This window comes from Anolis sagrei, chromosome 6 (genome assembly GCF_037176765.1).
Source record: "Anolis sagrei isolate rAnoSag1 chromosome 6, rAnoSag1.mat, whole genome shotgun sequence".
Classification (NCBI taxonomy): domain Eukaryota; kingdom Metazoa; phylum Chordata; class Lepidosauria; order Squamata; family Dactyloidae; genus Anolis; species Anolis sagrei.
Genome location: NC_090026.1, coordinates 60,843,578 through 60,861,179, shown reverse-complemented (window position 1 = coordinate 60,861,179; position 17,602 = coordinate 60,843,578).

Below are 17,602 nucleotides of genomic sequence, written 5' to 3'. Positions count from 1 at the left end.
GTTTTCTGGCAATGCTTTGGCTTCCTGCCGTCCATTATGCATGTCTTCCTCTACCAATTATTCAAAAGGCGTTGGCAAGGATTTAGATCAAAAGAACTGCAGCGGTGTTTATAGCTCCATATTGGCTGCGCTGTCCGTGGTTCCGGAGTCTGTTCCAGATGTTCATCAAAAGACCATGGCAGTTGCCACAAAGGCAAGATTTGATTAATCAAGGTCTAATACTTCATCAAGATCCAAACTGGTTAATGTTGATCCTGTGGAAATTGAGATGTACATGTTACATTACTGAGGCTATTCAAAGGAGGTAGTTGATATCATTTTAGCATGGTCAAAGAGATACCATTCATAGAATCTAATGACTTCAAGGTCATTCAGAACTTGGTGTCTGAGACGATCAATTAAGTGGGATGATATCCGAGTCAATTATGTGCGTGGGTTTACCCAGAATGAACTTACTAAGTGTTTAAGACCAGATGCAGAATGGGGGATGCATGGCTCGAGAGCAGTATGTGTGAAAAAGATCTTGGAGTCCTTGTGAACAACAAATTAAACATGAGCCAACAATGTGATGTGGCAGCAAAAAAGCCAATGGGATTTCGGCCTGCATCAATAAGATTATAGTGACTAGATCCAGGGAACTCATACTACCCCTCTCTTCTGTCCTGGTTAGACCACATCTGGAATACTGTGTTCAGTTTTGGGCACCACAATTGAAGGGAGATGTTGTTCCGTCCCCCAGGATCCGGGTTTGCCTTACCTCTCAGCTGCTTAAGGTTGCTTTCTTTTGCATTTTGTCCCAGGGCTGCTGCAGTTTGCAAGGCCTGGAGGTTAACAGTCAGAATTTGCAAAGCCAGTCTGCAAAGCTAGTCTTCAGGTCTTCTTTGCAATGATTGTTCTAGGGAGCAGCCCTTTGAGCCCGCCCCTGCTCCTGGGGAAGAACCTCCATTTTGGAATCCTCCCTGCCCTATTCAGTTTGAGGAAGGACTTTCAGGCATGCAGACGGCTATGCAGCTAAGCTCTGGAAAACCATTGCAAAAACTACTTTAACCTAGACTACTTTATAGATAAGTATTAAGCTATACTGAGCTAGTATAGATAGTAAATTGTGTTTTGAATATATAGTTATAGAGAGAGTTGGCACTCCTTAGTCTCCTGAACTAACTTTAAGTTATAGATAGGGAAAGAACCTGCTTCTTTCTAAACCACAACAGCTTAAAATTAGGGTGTTAAGATTCCAGAATCTTATCTGGAGAAAGGGGTTGCCTCTGTAACTATAGAAAGGAAAGAATATTTCTAAAGTTCCATTTATTGTCCATTTATTGACTGTTTGATTGTAACTTAATGATCTGTGCCAAGTCTTCAAGGACTTCGTGTAAATAAATATTCTTTTTGATATTTAAAACAAGTACTAGTCTCAGTTGCTTAGTATCTTAAGGTTTCAAGATAGACAACTGCAGTGGTGGACGTGCCCTGTAATTAATACATATTGGAAAATGATAAAACAAGAATGCGAGAAGATCTTAAAAACAAAGATTCAGACGAAACCAGAATACTTTTTATTGGGAATAACAGATGAAGAAGTGGAACTAGACCAGAATAAGGATATTTTGTTCAATTACTGTATCACAGCAGCAAGAATAGTTTTGGCAAAGAAATGGAAACAGAAAGACGTAGCCACAAAGGACGAATGGTTAAGCAAGGTGAAGGAAATCAAAGATATGGACAAACTGACCTTTGCATTAAAACACTCATATGGAAGACCAATGAGAAAAACAGACTGAAAGCTATTTGAGGATTACGCATCAGCCGACCAAAATAGGAAAGACACAAAAGGAGAGGAAGAATGACTTTTCAGAAGAAGGAAGAAAATAAAAAAGACTGAACCAGAGAGAAGGAGATAAAGGAAGTCAGAAGACCCTCATCACATCACATCCACCCCCCCCCCTTCCCACCCCAGATCCCATACATCTCCCATTTCCTTCTTCCCCAACCTAGTCTCACACCCCCCCCCTTCCCAACCCAGTTGTTCCGTCTGACCTTTTTCCTATCTTGAACCCTAATATTTCCTACCCCCTACTTTTACCTATATATCTGTAAGGAAATACCTCAATAAAAATATTTAAAAAAAAAAAGATAGACAACTGCAGTTCTCTCAGCAATAGAGGGAAGCACGTCAAAGTTTTATTTTTTATAGTGTCTGGGCGGACAGCACAGATGTTGACAAGCTGGAATGTGTCCAGAGGAGGGCGACTAAAATGATCAAGGGTCTGGAGAACAAGCCCTATGAAAAGTGACTTAAAGAGCTGAGCATGTTTAGCCTGAAGAAGAGAAGGCTGAGAGGAGAGATAATAGCCATGTGTAAGTATGTGAGAAGTCATAGGGAGGAGGGAGCAAGCTTGTTTTCTGCTGCCCTGGAAACTAGGATGCAGAACAATGGCTTCAAACTGCAAAAAAGGAGATTCCATCTGAACATTAGGACGAACTTCCTGACTGTGAAAACTGTTCAGCAGTGGAACTCTTTGCCCCAGAGTATGGTGGAGACTCCTTCTTTGGAAGCTTTTAAACAGAGGGTGGATGGCCATCTTTCAGGGGTGATTTGAATGCAATATTCCTGCTTCTTGGCAGGGGGTTGGACTGGATGGTCCATGAGGTCTCTTCCAACTCTTTGATTCTATGATTTCTTTGATTCTATGATTCTATGAGGGGGGATAGATTGCCTTGGAAGGTGATGGGATTCCTTCCAACCCCGTGATTCTTTGTAACTATTCTATTAGATATGGATTTTCTTCAAAAGCGGGGGATTGGAGAAGATGTCTCTTCAAATTTCTATGATTCTAAACAAACACAAGCTTGGGCCAGGTTTAGCAAACCTGAAGTTTATGGGAACTGCTTTGTATTTCATTAGAACTCTAAAATCTACCAAAAGACACCTGGAGCAAAAGGCAAATCCACAATAGCTCTACTCAGACATAAGCATGAACAGAATATGCCATTTATATTCTCGTTTCATCCAATTCAATCCAGCCAATCCCCTGAGTTCTAATATTGCTGCATTGAGATGTAAAGCTGAACAGGAGTTTTGTGTCTCTAATCATGAACACTGACAACACTCTTATTTTTTCATTTCTACTAAATGTGGCAAAATTAAAACTAGTGGAGGTGGAAGATCAATCAGAACCTGTATGAGTATTGTGTGGCCCCAATTTAAGTATTAGCATAAATAGGGCAATAGAATTAAAGAATTAGAGGACCACATGGTCCACAGACTTGTATGCAGAACACATCATGCGATGTGCGGGGCTTGATGAATGCAAAGCTGGGGTGAAAATTGCTGGAAGAAACATTAACAACCTCAGATATGCAGATGACACCACTCTGATGGCCGAAAGCGAGGAGGAGCTGAGGAGCCTTCTAATCAAGGTGAAAGAAGAAAGCGCAAAAGCCGGGTTGCAGCTAAACGTCAAAAAAACCAAGATTATGGCAACAAGAATGATTGACAACTGGGAAATAGAGGGAGAAAATGTGGAGGCCGTGACAGACTTTGTATTTCTAGGTGCAGAGATTACTGCAGATGCAGACTGTGGCCAGGAAATCAGAAGACGCTTACTTCTTGGGAGGAGAGCAATGTCCAGTCTCGATAAAATACTAAAGAGTAGAGACATCACACTGGCAACAAAGATCCGCCTAGTCAAAGCCATGGTATTCCCTGTAGTCACCTACGGATGTGAGAGCTGGACCTTAGGGAAGGCTGAGCGAAGGAAGATAGATGCTTTTGAGCTGTGGTGTTGGAGGAAAGTTCTGAGAGTGCCTTGGACTGCGAGAAGATCCAACCAGTCCATCCTCCAGGAAATAAAGCCCGGCTGCTCATTGGAGGGAAGGATACTAGAGACAAAGTTGAAGTACTTTGGCTACATAATGAGGAGACAGCAAAGCCTAGAGAAGACAATTATGCTGGGGAAAGTGGAAGGCAAAAGGAAGAGGGGCCGACCAAGGGCAAGATGGACGGATGGCATCCTTGAAGTGACTGGACTGACCATGAAGGAGCTGAGGGTGGTGACGGCCGACAGGGAGCTCGGGCGTGGGCTGGTCCATGAGGTCATGAAGAGTCGGAGACGACTGAACAAATGAACAATAACAACATGGTCCACAGACTATTTACTGGCCCAACTCACCCTACTACATCTTTATTTTTTAATATAATTTAGGGTTAGAGAAGGTCATTTTGCTCCTATCATTGTTAAACAACTGGGAGTCAGAAATTCTTGCTGATCCCATCCCACCCAGAGGTCTCCAAGTCAACCCAGATCTAAATTCTTCTCACTCCAGATCTTGGCAGTTTGTACTTTTAAGCAGTAAATGGGGGGCTCTTTAATTTCTATTCAACCTGAAAGTGTTCCCTTCAACATAATTCATCAACAATCTGCCATTTCTTTGGCAGAAGGAAAAGTCTTGGGCAACTAAGCACTGAGTTGATAATGCTGTATCTTTTTGTCCTCTGGGTTAAAAAGATTTCTCTTTGTTTGGATGTGACAGACAAGACAATCTTTCTATTTATTCAGATGGATAGCTTGTCCCAAGAGGAGCAAATCAAGAACCTGGAAATAAAACGTTAACATGTCAGTTATCTAATACAATAGCTTTTGGCAACAAGGGTCTAACAAGGTGGCACTGAAAAGTAACCGAACCCATAGGAATAAAATGAATAGGCTTGTGCATTTCAGCTGAACCTCAATTCATTTCTGCTGCCCAGATTCCAGTAGGCCCCACATCCATTTCCATATGCCTCCCAAAAAAAGGTGGCTAGCCAGGTAGCCTTTTTTGCTCCTCATCCGAAAAATACAGCTAGATCCGCCCAGTGGCTCCCCTTTCCATTCCTGGAACCCTTTCCTTTCTTCCCTTCAAGGGAGCCTGGTTTCAGCAACAAGGTTAAAGAAGCATTCTATCCAGCCCATTATGGAGGGAACTTCCCAGGCTCCCCTTCCTGTCATTTTAGGCATTGCTTGTCATAGAATCATAGAATCAAAGAGTTGGAAGAGACCTCATGGGCCATCCAGTCCAACCCCCTGTCAAGAAGCAGGAATATTACATTCAAATCACCCCTGACAGATGGCCATCCAGCCTCTGTTTAAAAGCTTCCAAAGAAGGAGCCTCCACCACACTCCGGGGCAGAGAGTTCCACCGCTGAACAGCTCTCACAGTCAGGAAGTTCTTCCTCGTGTTCAGATGGAATCTCCTCTCTTGTAGTTTGAAGCCATTGTTCCGCGTCCTAGTCTCCAAGGAAGCAGAAAACAAGCTTGCTCCCTCCTCCCCGTGGCTTCCTCTCACATATTTATACATGGCTATCATATCTCCTCTCAGCCTTCTCTTCTTCAGGCTAAACATGCCCAGCTCCTTAAGCCGCTCCTCATAGGGCTTGTTCTCCAGACCCTTGATCATTTTAGTCGCCCTCCTCTGGACACATTCCAGCTTGTCAATATCTCTCTTGAATTGTGGTGCCCAGAATTGGACACAATATTCCAGGTGTGGTCTAACCAAAGCGGAATAGAGGGGTAGCATGACTTCCCTAGATCCCATTATGCTCCTATTGATGCAAATGTTTTGGCCCATTTGCACAGTTAAAACTCATGCACCATCTGCGCCCGTACTTTGGGAGGGCTGATCTGGCCACAGTGGTCCACGCTCTGGTTACATCCCGAATAGATTACTGCAACGCGCTCTACATGGGGCTGCCTTTGAAGATGTTTTGGAAACTTCAGTTAGTTCAATGCGCGGCATCCAGATTACTAACCGGGGCGGCATACAGGGAGCATACCACTCCCCTGTTATGCCAGCTCCACTGGCTGCCAGTCCATCTCCGAGCCCAATTCAAAGTGTTGGTTTTGACCTATAAAGCTCTATACGGTTCGGGCCCAGCTTACTTGTCCGAACGCATCTGCCCCTACATCCCACCTCGCAATTTAAGATCATCGGGGGATACCCTGCTCTCGCTCCCGTCAACAGCGCAAATGCGGCTGGTGGGGACGAGGAGCAGGGCCTTCTCAGCTGTGGCCCCCCGTCTATGGTACACACTCCCAAAGAAGGTGAGATCTTCTCCCTCACTCCTGACCTTTAGGAAAAAAAATTAAAATCATGGTTCTGGGACCAGGCCTTCGGACAATAGATGTATGCAGCTTTTATTGGGACAAGGACTGGAACAGCGACTCGACTGATGAGATTGTTTTATGGTTTTAATAACTTTTGATATTTGGTGATGTACTGTTTTTAATTTGATTTATGTTTAAAGTGTGGTTTTACTATTGTAGTTGTAAGGCATTGAAGTTTTGCCATTATTTATGTGTAAACCGCTTTGAGTCCCCCTACGGGTGAGAAAAGCGGTATATAAATACTGTAAATAAATAAATAATCTATATAAATAAAAATGTAATGTTCGTTTGTGGGATTAACAGAACTCAAAAACCACTGGACGAATTGACACCAAATTTGGACACAAGACACCTAACAACCCAATGTATGTCCTTCACTCAAAAAAAAAAAAAGATTTTGTCATTTGGGAGTTGTAATTGCTGGGATTTATAGTTCACATACAATAAATCTGATCCACGCACAAGCCTAAAAATAACATTACTGGTAGCATTGCTTCTTTTCTAAGTTATTTTGCAAAGGCTTTTTATAAAGGACTACTGTAAGTTTTCCTCCATTCCCATCTCAGTCCTCTTTTCTTTTTCTTTTTTAAAAAGTAACAATCACAGTGAGCAACTTAATGAATAACCTTTTAAACAAATTACAAAAATGAATTTCTGCAACAAGCAATTCATTACTTTTAAACAGTAAATTTACGTTATCCCCATTAATTCCTCTGTTGATTTTTTTTAAAGAAAAAATTGAACAAAGAAGCTACCAATGTTGCATAGAAATCTCCTTTTTTTCTAGCTATAATAATCTCTGCTTCCAAGCTTAGATTGGAAAATTTGGTGAAACACCAAGGGGCATGTTGGAAGCTTATTATTGACTGAAGTGCCACTCTAAATGTGCATTTTTTTATTAGGGTAATTGGAAATGGTGACAATTAACATGTTGAGACTTGTAACAAGTCTCCTCTCCCCAGGTGTCTTCTAGCCAGCAAGGATGAACACAAACTATTCACAAACCAGAAAACATATAAAGTATTATTATTATTATTATTATTATTATTATTATTATTTTACTGACACAAAAACACAGTATGTCACAGCAAAATTCTGGATTTCATATCACAGAATCACAAGTCAAACACTTCCCAAGTGTCTAGGACTGTGTGATGTATTTTCGAATGATGCACACAGATCCAGGTAAGGTGGCCTTTTGCAGTTGACAGATCGTGCTTTTGTCAATGTTTATTGTTTCCAAATGCCGACTGAGATCTTTTAGCACGTCACCCAGTGTGCAGATAACGACTGGGACCACCTGTACTGGTTTATGCCAGAGCCTTTGCAGTTCGATTTTGAGGTCCTGATAACGGCTGAGTTTTTCCTGTTGTTTTTCCTCAATGCGACTGTCACCCAGTATGGTGACATCAATAATCCAAACTTTTTTCTTTTCCACAATCGTGATGTCTGGCGTATTGTGTTCCAAAACTTTGTCAATCTGGATTCGAAAGTCCCACAGTACTTTTGCATGTTCATTTTCTACTAAAGCCCTAAACGGTTCCTGCCCAAACTACCTATCCGACCGCATCTCTGCCTATGAACCCACCAGGACTTTGAGATCTTCCGGGGAGGCCCTGCTCTCGATCCCGCCTGCATCTCAAGCACGTCTGGTGGGGACGAGAGATAGGGCCTTCTCAGTGGTGGCTCCTCGGCTGTGGAACGCCCTCCCTACCGACATTAGACTAGAACCATCTCTAATGGTATTCCGCAGGAAAGTGAAGACCTGGCTATTCGAGCAGGCGTTCGAATAATGAGTGCAATTATTGGTTAATGAACACTGGAATGGATCATTGGATGACGAATCTGGATCATGTTTTGATGATGAGACGATAGTGAATGGCTATTGTAGTAATTGTTAATTGATAATTGTTTATTGTTATTAATTGTGCAACTTTATTAAGTTGATAACTGCTTTTATACTATAACATTGAATTTTGTTGTCTCTTGTGTTGTGAACCATAGAATCATAGAATCATAGAATCATAGAATCAAGAGTTGGAAGAGACCTCTTGGGCCATCCAGTCCAACCCCCTGCCAAGAAGCAGGAATATTGCATTCAAATCACCCCTGACAAATGGCCATCCAGCCTCTGCTTAAAAGCTTCCAAAGAAGGAGCCTCCACCACACTCCGGGGCAGAGAGTTCCACTGCTGAACGGCTCTCACAGTCAGGAAGTTCTTCCTAATGTTCAGATGGAATCTCCTCTCTTGCAGTTTGAAGCCATTGTTCCGCGTCCTAGTCTCCAAGGAAGCAGAAAACAAGCTTGCTCCCTCCTCCCTGTGGCTTCCTCTCACATATTTATACATGGCTATCATATCTCCTCTCAGCCTTCTGTGAGTCGCCTTCGGGCTGAGAACAGCAGTATATAAGCAAGATAAATAAATAAATGAATAAATACTACTTTTGCAGGCTTATGATCCCACCAATTCTTTACTACTAGCAGGTGGTACTTGTGACATAAGTTCCAATGAATAATTTGGGCCACAGAGTTGTGCCTCTGTTTGTAGTCCCTTTGTGCGATTTTCTTGCAGCAGCTGAGGATATGATCAATGGTTTCTTCAGCTTCCTTGCACATTATTATTATTATTATTATTATTATTATTATTATTATTATTATTTTACTGGGAGGATGGAGCCTGCTGGATGTCATCAAACAACACACAGTGTGACGCCGCGAGTGGCGCCACCTATGTGTAGAACTGTTAGTTGCAAGATTTAAACTGTTGTATCATGCTTAATCCTGCCTTTTTACCCTGCTTATGTATAAGTTGGATTGATTGGTTACTTATAGCCGTCAATCAGTATTGTTTGGCTCCAAAGGGAAGTGCTTCCCTTTTCATTCTGCCATCAGAGTTTCTATCGGATGGACGTAAGAGACTTGGCTCTAAAAGCCCCTGCTAAAAATTACCTCTCAGCACCAGTTCTGAGGTTTTTTACCCTTGAGACTTATGCTCCATGTTCAGACCAACCTGAACGACGGAAGTCTCAAGCGCCTTCAAATTGGTTCTTTTTGCACCAGAGGAAGATCCTGAGTCTTCAAACATAGGCCATTTGAACTGGAGTTGTGGTTCACAGCCATTGAGGAAAGAGGAAACAGGAAAAGCTTCTCAGCTACAAACTCCTTGGACTTCAGAGACTGTAAAGTATATTTCTTTTATCCCTGTTGAAACATCAAGCTTATGCCTGAGAAAGATAACTCATTGTGAACAATAAATACCATTTCGAGTTATCTGTTATGTTTTGGTCTTTGGGAGTTCCAGTTTCCTATAGGACAGTGGTTCTCAACCTTCCTAATGTCGTGACCCCTTATTACAATTCCTCATGTTGTGGTGACCCCCAACCATCAAATTATTTTCGTTGCTACTTATAATTGTAATTTTGCTACTGTTATGAATCGTAATGTAAATATCTGATCTGCAGGATGTATTTTCATTCACTGGACTAAACGGCACAAATACCCAATACACCCAAATTTGACTACTGGCGGGGTTGGAGGGGTTGATTTTGTCATTTGGGAGTTGCAGGGATTTATAGTTAACCTACAATCAAATAGCATTCTGAACTCCGCCAAAGATGAAATTGAACCAAACTTGGTATACAGAACTCCCATGACCAACGGAAAATACTGGAAGGATTTGGTGGGCATTGACCTTGAGTTTTGGAGTTGTAGTTCACTTGCATCCAAGGGCACTGTGGACTCAAACAATGATGGATCTAGACCTAACTTGGCATGAATATTCAATATGCCCAAATGTAAACACTAGTGGAGTTTGGGGAAAATAGACCTTGACATTTGGGAGTTGTAGTTGTTGGGATTTATAGTTCACCTACAATCAAAGTGCATTCTGGACCCCACCAACGATAGAATTAGTGCAAACTTCTCACACTGAACTCCCATGACCAACAGAACATACTATTTTCTGATGGTCTTTGGCGACCCCTCCAACATCCCCTGACGACCCCCCTGGGGGTCCCGACCCCCAGGTTGAGAAATACTGCTATAGGAGGACAAGAAGCAATCCCCTGGGGAAAGATGCCACGTCCATGCATCTCTCATTAAAGGTTATAGCCCCCAGGCGCGACGGCACATACAGCTACTTCTAGCAGGGCTCTGTCCTTCCAACATGCTGCAAGTGTCCTAGGATGCTGAAAAGAGAACACTGAAGGATTCCCATGTTCTCATAGAGAAGAACAGGGCTAGTATGGGGTGGATCTCTAGGCAAAACTACAGTGAGGTGGATCTGTAATTGGTTAAGTGGACGAACACAGAGAGTGCTCACTAATGCTTCCTCTTCATCTTGGAAAGAAGTGACAAGTGGAGTGCCTCAGGGTTCCGTCCTGGGCCCGGTCCTGTTCAACATCTTTATTAATGACTTAGATGAAGGGCTAGAAGGCATGATCATCAAGTTTGCAGACGACACCAAATTGGGAGGGATAGCCAATAGTCCAGAGGACAGGAGCAGAATTCAAAACGATCTTGACAGATTAGAGAGATGGGCCAAAACTAACAAAATGAAGTTCAACAGTGACAAATGCAAGATACTCCACTTTGGCAGAAAAAATGAAATGCAAAGATACAGAATGGGGGACGCCTGGCTCGAGAGCAGTACGTGTGAAAAAGATCTTGGAGTCCTCGTGGACAACAAGTTAAACATGAGCCAACAATGTGATGTGGCGGCAAAAAAAGCCAATGGGATTTTGGCCTGCATCAATAGGAGCATAGTGTCTAGATCTAAGGAAGTAATGCTACCCCTCTATTCTGCTTTGGTTAGACCACATCTGGAATATTGTGTCCAATTCTGGGCACCACAATTCAAGAGAGATATTGACAAGCTGGAATGTGTCCAGAGGAGGGCGACTAAAATGATCAAGGGTCTGAAGAACAAGCCCTATGAGGAGCGGCTTAGGGAACTGGATATGTTTAGCCTGAAGAAGAGAAGGCTGAGAGGAGATATGATAGCCATGTATAAATATGTGAGAGGAAGCCACAGGGAGGAGGGAGCAAGCTTGTTTTCTGCTTCCTTGGAGACTAGGACGCGGAACAATGGCTTCAAACTACAAGAGAGGAGATTCCATCTGAACATTAGGAAGAACTTCCTGACTGTGAGAGCCGTTCAGCAGTGGAACTCTCTGCCCCGGAGTGTGGTGGAGGCTCCTTCTTTGGAAGCTTTTAAGCAGAGGGTGGATGGCCATCTGTCAGGGGTGATTTGAATGCAATATTCCTGTTTCTTGGCAGGGGGTTGGACTGGATGGCCCATGAGGTCTCTTCCAACTCTTTGATTCTATGATTCTATGGAGGGAAGCCTTGTGATGCTTCTTCCGTGGGATAGGTAAGTGGATGATGCGGGCGATGGGTTCCCCCACTGTCTGCTGTATTCACCACGATGCATAGTCAATCCCCCTGCTGTTGTTGTTGTTCATTCGTTCAGTCGTCTCCGACTCTTCGTGACCTCATGGACCAGCCCACGCCAGAGCTCCCTGTCGGCTGTCACCACCCCCAGCTCCCTCAAGGTCAGTCCAGTCACTTCAAGGATGCCATCCATCCATCTTGCCCTTGGTCGGCCCCTCTTCCTTTTGCCTTCCACTTTCCCCAGCTATTGCCCGTAAATTGGACTTCAATGTGATAAGCTCCTTAAGGCCATCCTACAAAAAAGATATGTGCAGCGTGTATAGGAATTTGTTCATGTTTTTTTCAAACAATAATGCCACCTTCCCCCTCCACCGCAATAGTCTGGGGGATTGTGAACTGGCCCTTGGCTTTAAAAGTTTAAGGGCCCCTGCTTTACTTAGGCGATCCCTCGTTGGACGAGTAAGATGGTCTTCCATTATGGATTTCCTTGTGGGTCCGTATGTGGCTGTGGAGCCCTATTCTTGCTCTGCATCTTCTTCCGCAGTGGGGGCATTGGTTTCCAGGTGGAAGGCGGTCCCGGTCGGGGTTGGCTTGACGCGCCTTCCTCCTGGCACGTTTCTCTCTTTCACCCTCCACTCGTGCCTCCTCAAATTCTGCAGCACTGCTGGTCACAGCTGTCCTCCAGCTGGAGCGCTCAAGGGCCAGGGCTTCCCAGTTCTCAGTGTCTATGCCAGAGTTTTTAAGGTTGGTTTTGAGCCCATCTTTAAATCTCTTTTCCTGTCCACCAACGTTCCGTTTTCCGTTCTTAAGTTCGGAGTAGAGCAACTGCTTTGGGAGACGGTGGTCGGGCATCCGGACAACGTGGCCGGCCCAGCGGAGTTGATGTTGGAGGACCATCACTTCAATGCTGGTGGTCTTTGCTTCTTCCAGCACACTGACGTTTGTCCGCTTGTCTTCCCAGGAGATTTGCAGGATTTTCCGGAGGCAGCGCTGATGGAAACCTTCCAGGAGCTGCATGTGACGTCTGTAGACAGTCCACGTCTCACAGGCATACAGCAGGGTTGGGAGGACAATAGCTTTATAAACAAGCACCTTGGTATCCCTACGGATGTCCCGGTCCTCAAACACTCTCCTGATCTACAGGGCCCCTGATCTACAGAGAACTAAAAAGCATTAACTATGTTGCCACTACTGTTGTTTCAGAGATTCTTCCCAGAGCTCCTCAGCTAATGCCTGTCTGACATAAAAGACCCTACCACCAGTATTCCTAACCTCAGCACAACTTCTTGCCTCCAGCATTGCAGTCCCACCACCACCATTATGGTGTTACACTATGAAATCGGGAAAAAAGAAGTAAACAGTACAGCTTTTTTTTCCAAATTGAATAACTTAGCATTTTGACAGGTTTGCCACATCTTTCACAATAACCATGAAAACCGCACTAAAGATACAAGATGCTCGTTATTATTACCATGAAAAGGCCATCTTTTACAGACTAATTAATTTATTCACAAGATAAAGTGGGTCATAAATTGTAAAGAAATTGTTGCACATAAAAAGGTTCTTGCAGAATACATTTAGAAAATTGGATATAATATTCTAGAATTGTGGCGCAGCTGGCTGAGTGTCAGCTGCATTAAGATCACTCTGACCAAAAGGTCATGAGTTCGAAGCCAGTCCGGGTTGGAGTGGGTTTCCAACCAATTGTGTAGCCTGTTGTCGACCTTTGCAACCCGAAAGAGTTGCATCTGTCAAGTAGGAAAATTAGGCACCACCTTAAAGTGTGGGGAGGCTAAATTAACTAATTTATGAGGCCATAAAAAAAGACTCCAGCAAAAGCATGCGGGGAATGCGGAAGTACTTCATCAGTGTTGCAGATGGATGATGAAAGTGATAGCTCCCCTGGTGGCCAGAAAAAGTTAAATAGTCTCTGTGTATGTCTGTATATGTTGCATGTCAAAATTGGCACTGAATGTTTGCCATATATTTCTACACTGTAATCCGCTCTGAGTCCCCTGTGGGGTGAGAAGGGCAGAATATAAAAGCTGTAAATAAATAAATAAATAAATAAATAGAATCAACTATCTCTATCCTAATTGTTTGCTTCAGCTTTCAAACATCAAATAATAAACATCGGAGCAGCTTTCTCTCATGGATTGACAAATAAATAATTGTCCATTTGTGTCACTGACATATTCTCTTCCAACCAACTGTATATTCTGTAAGAAGGAATGTGCCAGTTCAGTGTCAATAACTGATGGGAGAGAAAAGCTGGTACTTGTCCCGTAGAAAATAAGTTCATGTAGTCTCCTAGTTAAGAGACTGTGCAGCCAATCAGGAAGTTCCCAGTATGACTTTTAGGCTGGATCTACACTGCCATATAACCCAGTATCTGATCCCAGATTATCTGATTTGAATTATATGACCTACACTGCCATATAAACCAGTTCAAAGCAGATAATTTGAGAACAGATAATGGACTATATGGCAGTGTACAAGGGCCTTAGTTTGCTGGGACACCAGCAGCAGTCTGAACTGCATTAGAATAATAGAATCATAAAATCAAAGAGTTGGAAGAGACCTCATGGGCCATCCAGTCCAACCCCCTGTCAAGAAGCAGGAATATTGCATTCAAATCACCCCTGACAGATGGCCATCCAGCCTCTGTTTAAAAGCTTCCAAAGAAGGAGCCTCTACCACACTCCAGGGCAGAGAGTTCCACTGCTGAACGGCTCTCACAGTTAGGAAATTCTTCCTCATGTTCAGGTGGAAACTCCTCTCTTGTAGTTTGAAGCAATTGTTCCATGTCCTAGTCTCCAGGAAAGCAGAAAACAAGCTTGCTCCCTCCTCCCTGTGGCTTCTTCTCACATATTTATACGTTAAGATCACTCTGACCAAAAGGTCATGAGTTCAAAGCCAGCCCGGGTTGGAGTGGGTTTCCAACCAATTGTGTAGCCTGTTGTCGACCTTTGCAACCTGAAAGACAGTTGCATCTGTCAAGTAGGAAAATTAGGTACCACCTTAAAGTGTGAGGAGGCTAAATTAACTAATTTATGAGGCCATAAAGAAGACCCCAGCAAAGCATTCCAGCGGGGAAGCATGCGGGGAATGCGGAAGTACTTCATCAGCGTCGCAGATGGACGATGAAAGCGACAGCTCCCTGACGGCCAGAAAAAGTTAAATAGCCTCTGTGTATGTCTGTATATGTTTGTATGTCAAAAATTGGCATTGAATGTTTGCCATATATGTATACACTGTAATCCGCCCTGAGTCCCCTGCGGGGTGAGAAGGGCGGAATATAAAAGCTGTAAATAAATAAATAAATAAAACAGTGGTTCTCAATCTGTGAGTCTCCAGATGTTTTGGCCTACAATTCCCAGAAATCCCAACCAGTTTACCAGCTGTTAGGATTTGCATTGAATGTTTGTCTTGGAAATCGCCCTGAGTCCCTTTGGGGAGATAGAGCAGAATATAAATAGAGTATTATTATTATTATAATTATTATTATTTCTGGGAGTTGAAGGCCAAAACATCTGGGGACCAACAAGTTGAGAACCACTGATCTAAAGCATCCCTATCACCAGGCCTCTCACTCTGGAAAAGAGAAGGCAAGTTCAACATGTGTTTATACATTAAACCAAACAGATGTAAACTCTATTTAGGACGCAGAACAATGGCTTCAAACAAGAGAGGAGATTCCATCTGAACATGAGGAAGAACGTTCTGACTGTGAGAGCTGTTCAGCAGTGGAACTCTCTGCCCCGGAGTGTGGTGGAGGCTCCTTCTTTAGAAGCTTTTAAACAGGGGCTGGATGGCCCTCTGTCAGGGGTGATTTGAATGTAATATTCCTGCTTCTTGGCAGGGGGTTGGACTGGATGGCCCATGAGGTCTCTTCCAACTCTTTGATTCTATGATTCTATGATATGTTTGAATGCACGTAAAGCTACAACCAGCTCCATTGGCTTCAGTTTATCTTCTAGTCCCAATTCAAGGTACAGGTTCTTACCTACAAAGCCCTAAACGGTTTGGGACCCACCTACCTTCATGACCGTATCTCTCTCTATGAACCATCCCGAACCCTTTGATCTTCTGGTGAGGCCCTCTTTTCGCCCTTGCCAGTTTCTCAGACTCGCCTTGTGGGTACAAGGGAGAAAGCCTTCTCCTCTGTGGCCCTCCGACTCTGGAATTCATTTCCCAGAGAAATTAGGAAAGCCCCTACATTAGAAACCTTTAAAGAGTCTTAAGACCTGGTTCTGCCGTTGTGCTTTTGGAGAGTAGCCACATAACTTTATGCTAGTGCTCCCTCAACGTTCTTGTCCCAGGAGTCCCCCGTCCCCGTCCCCCATGTACGAAGGTTTGTTTATTTTCCTATCTCTCTATGAGTTCTCCCTTACAATTAGTTCTGCCCCCTTATCTCACCCGGAGTTTTTAAATCATTTTATGTACATGCGGCCCGCTCTCTGTCATTATGTTTGGTTCCTATCTTCTGTGTATATTGTTTTATATGTTTTGATGTTTTACATTTTAATGTTATGTTGTTTATTTTACTGCAATTTGTATTGTTATGTTGTAGTTTGTTGTTCGGGCTTGGCCCCATATAAGCCGCTCCGAGTCCCCGTTGGGGAGATGGTGGCGGGGTATAAATAAAGATTATTATTATTATTATTACTAGCTGTCCCCTGCCACGCATTGCTGTGGCAGGGTCTGGTGATCTGGAAAATAAAGTAATGAGAAAGTGTTGGTTTCTAATATACTGCTTGTGAGTAAGCAGTATTTCTTGTTGTTTCTTTGTCAGTGTTGATGTGGAGAGTGTCTGATTTGCCTACTCTGGAATATGCAACATATCATAGTCCTTCTTTAAGGGTCTCTTTCAAATCTATACTATATCTGTGTGTGAGAGAGAATCATGTTGTTGTTCATTCGTTCAGTCGTCTCCGACTCTTCGTGACCTCATGGACCAGCCTACGCCAGAGCTCCCTGTCGGCCGTTACCACCCCCAGCTCCCTCAAGGTCAGTCCAGTCACTTCAAGGATGCCATCCATCCATCTTGCCCTTGGTCGGCCCCTCTTCCTTTTGCCTTCCACTTTCCCCAGCATAATTGTCTTCTCTAGGCTTTCCTGTCTCCTCATGATGTGGCCAAAGTACTTCAACTTTGTCTCTAGTATCTTTCCCTCCAGTGAGCAGTCGGGCTTTATTTCCTGGAGGATGGACTGGTTGGATCTTCTCGCGGTCCAAGGCACTCTCAGCACTTTCCTCCAGCACCACAGCTCAAAAGCATCAATCTTCCTTCGCTCAGCCTTCCCTAAGGTCCAGCTCTCACATCCGTAGGTTACTACAGGGAATACCATGGCTTTGACTAGGCGGATCTTTGTTGCCAGTCTGATGTCTCTACTCTTCACTATTTTATCGAGACTGGACATTGCTCTCCTCCCAAGAAGTAAGCGTCTTCTGATTTCCTGGCTACAGTCTGCATCTGCAGTAATCTTTGCACCTGATCATATCTATCCATATTTATGACTGGATGGCTCTTTGTCAGGAGGGCTCTGATTACACTTTCTTGCCCTGGTGAAGAGAGTTGGACTGGATGGCCTTAAGTATTTTCTGTTGGTCATGGGGGTTCTGTGTGGGAAGTTTGCCCCATTTCTGTCGTTTGTGGGTTTCAGAATGCTCTTTAATTGTAGGTGAACTATAAATCCCAGTAACTACAAATCCCAAATGTCAAGGTCTATTTCCTCCAAACTCCACCAGTGTTCATATTTCGGCATATGGAATATTCATGCCAAGTTTGGTCCAGATCCATCATTGTTTGAGTCCACAGTGCTCTCTGGATGTGGGTGAACTACAATTCCCAAACTCAAGGTCAATGCCCACCAAACCCTTCCAGTGTTTTCTGTTGGTCATGGAAGTCCTGTATGCCATTGGTTCAATTCCATCATTGGTGTAGTTCAGAATGCTCTTTGATTGTACGTGAACTATAAATCCCAGTAACTACAAATCCCAAATGTCAAGGTCTATTTCCTCCAAACTCCACCGGTGTTCATATTTGGACATATGGAATATTCATGCCA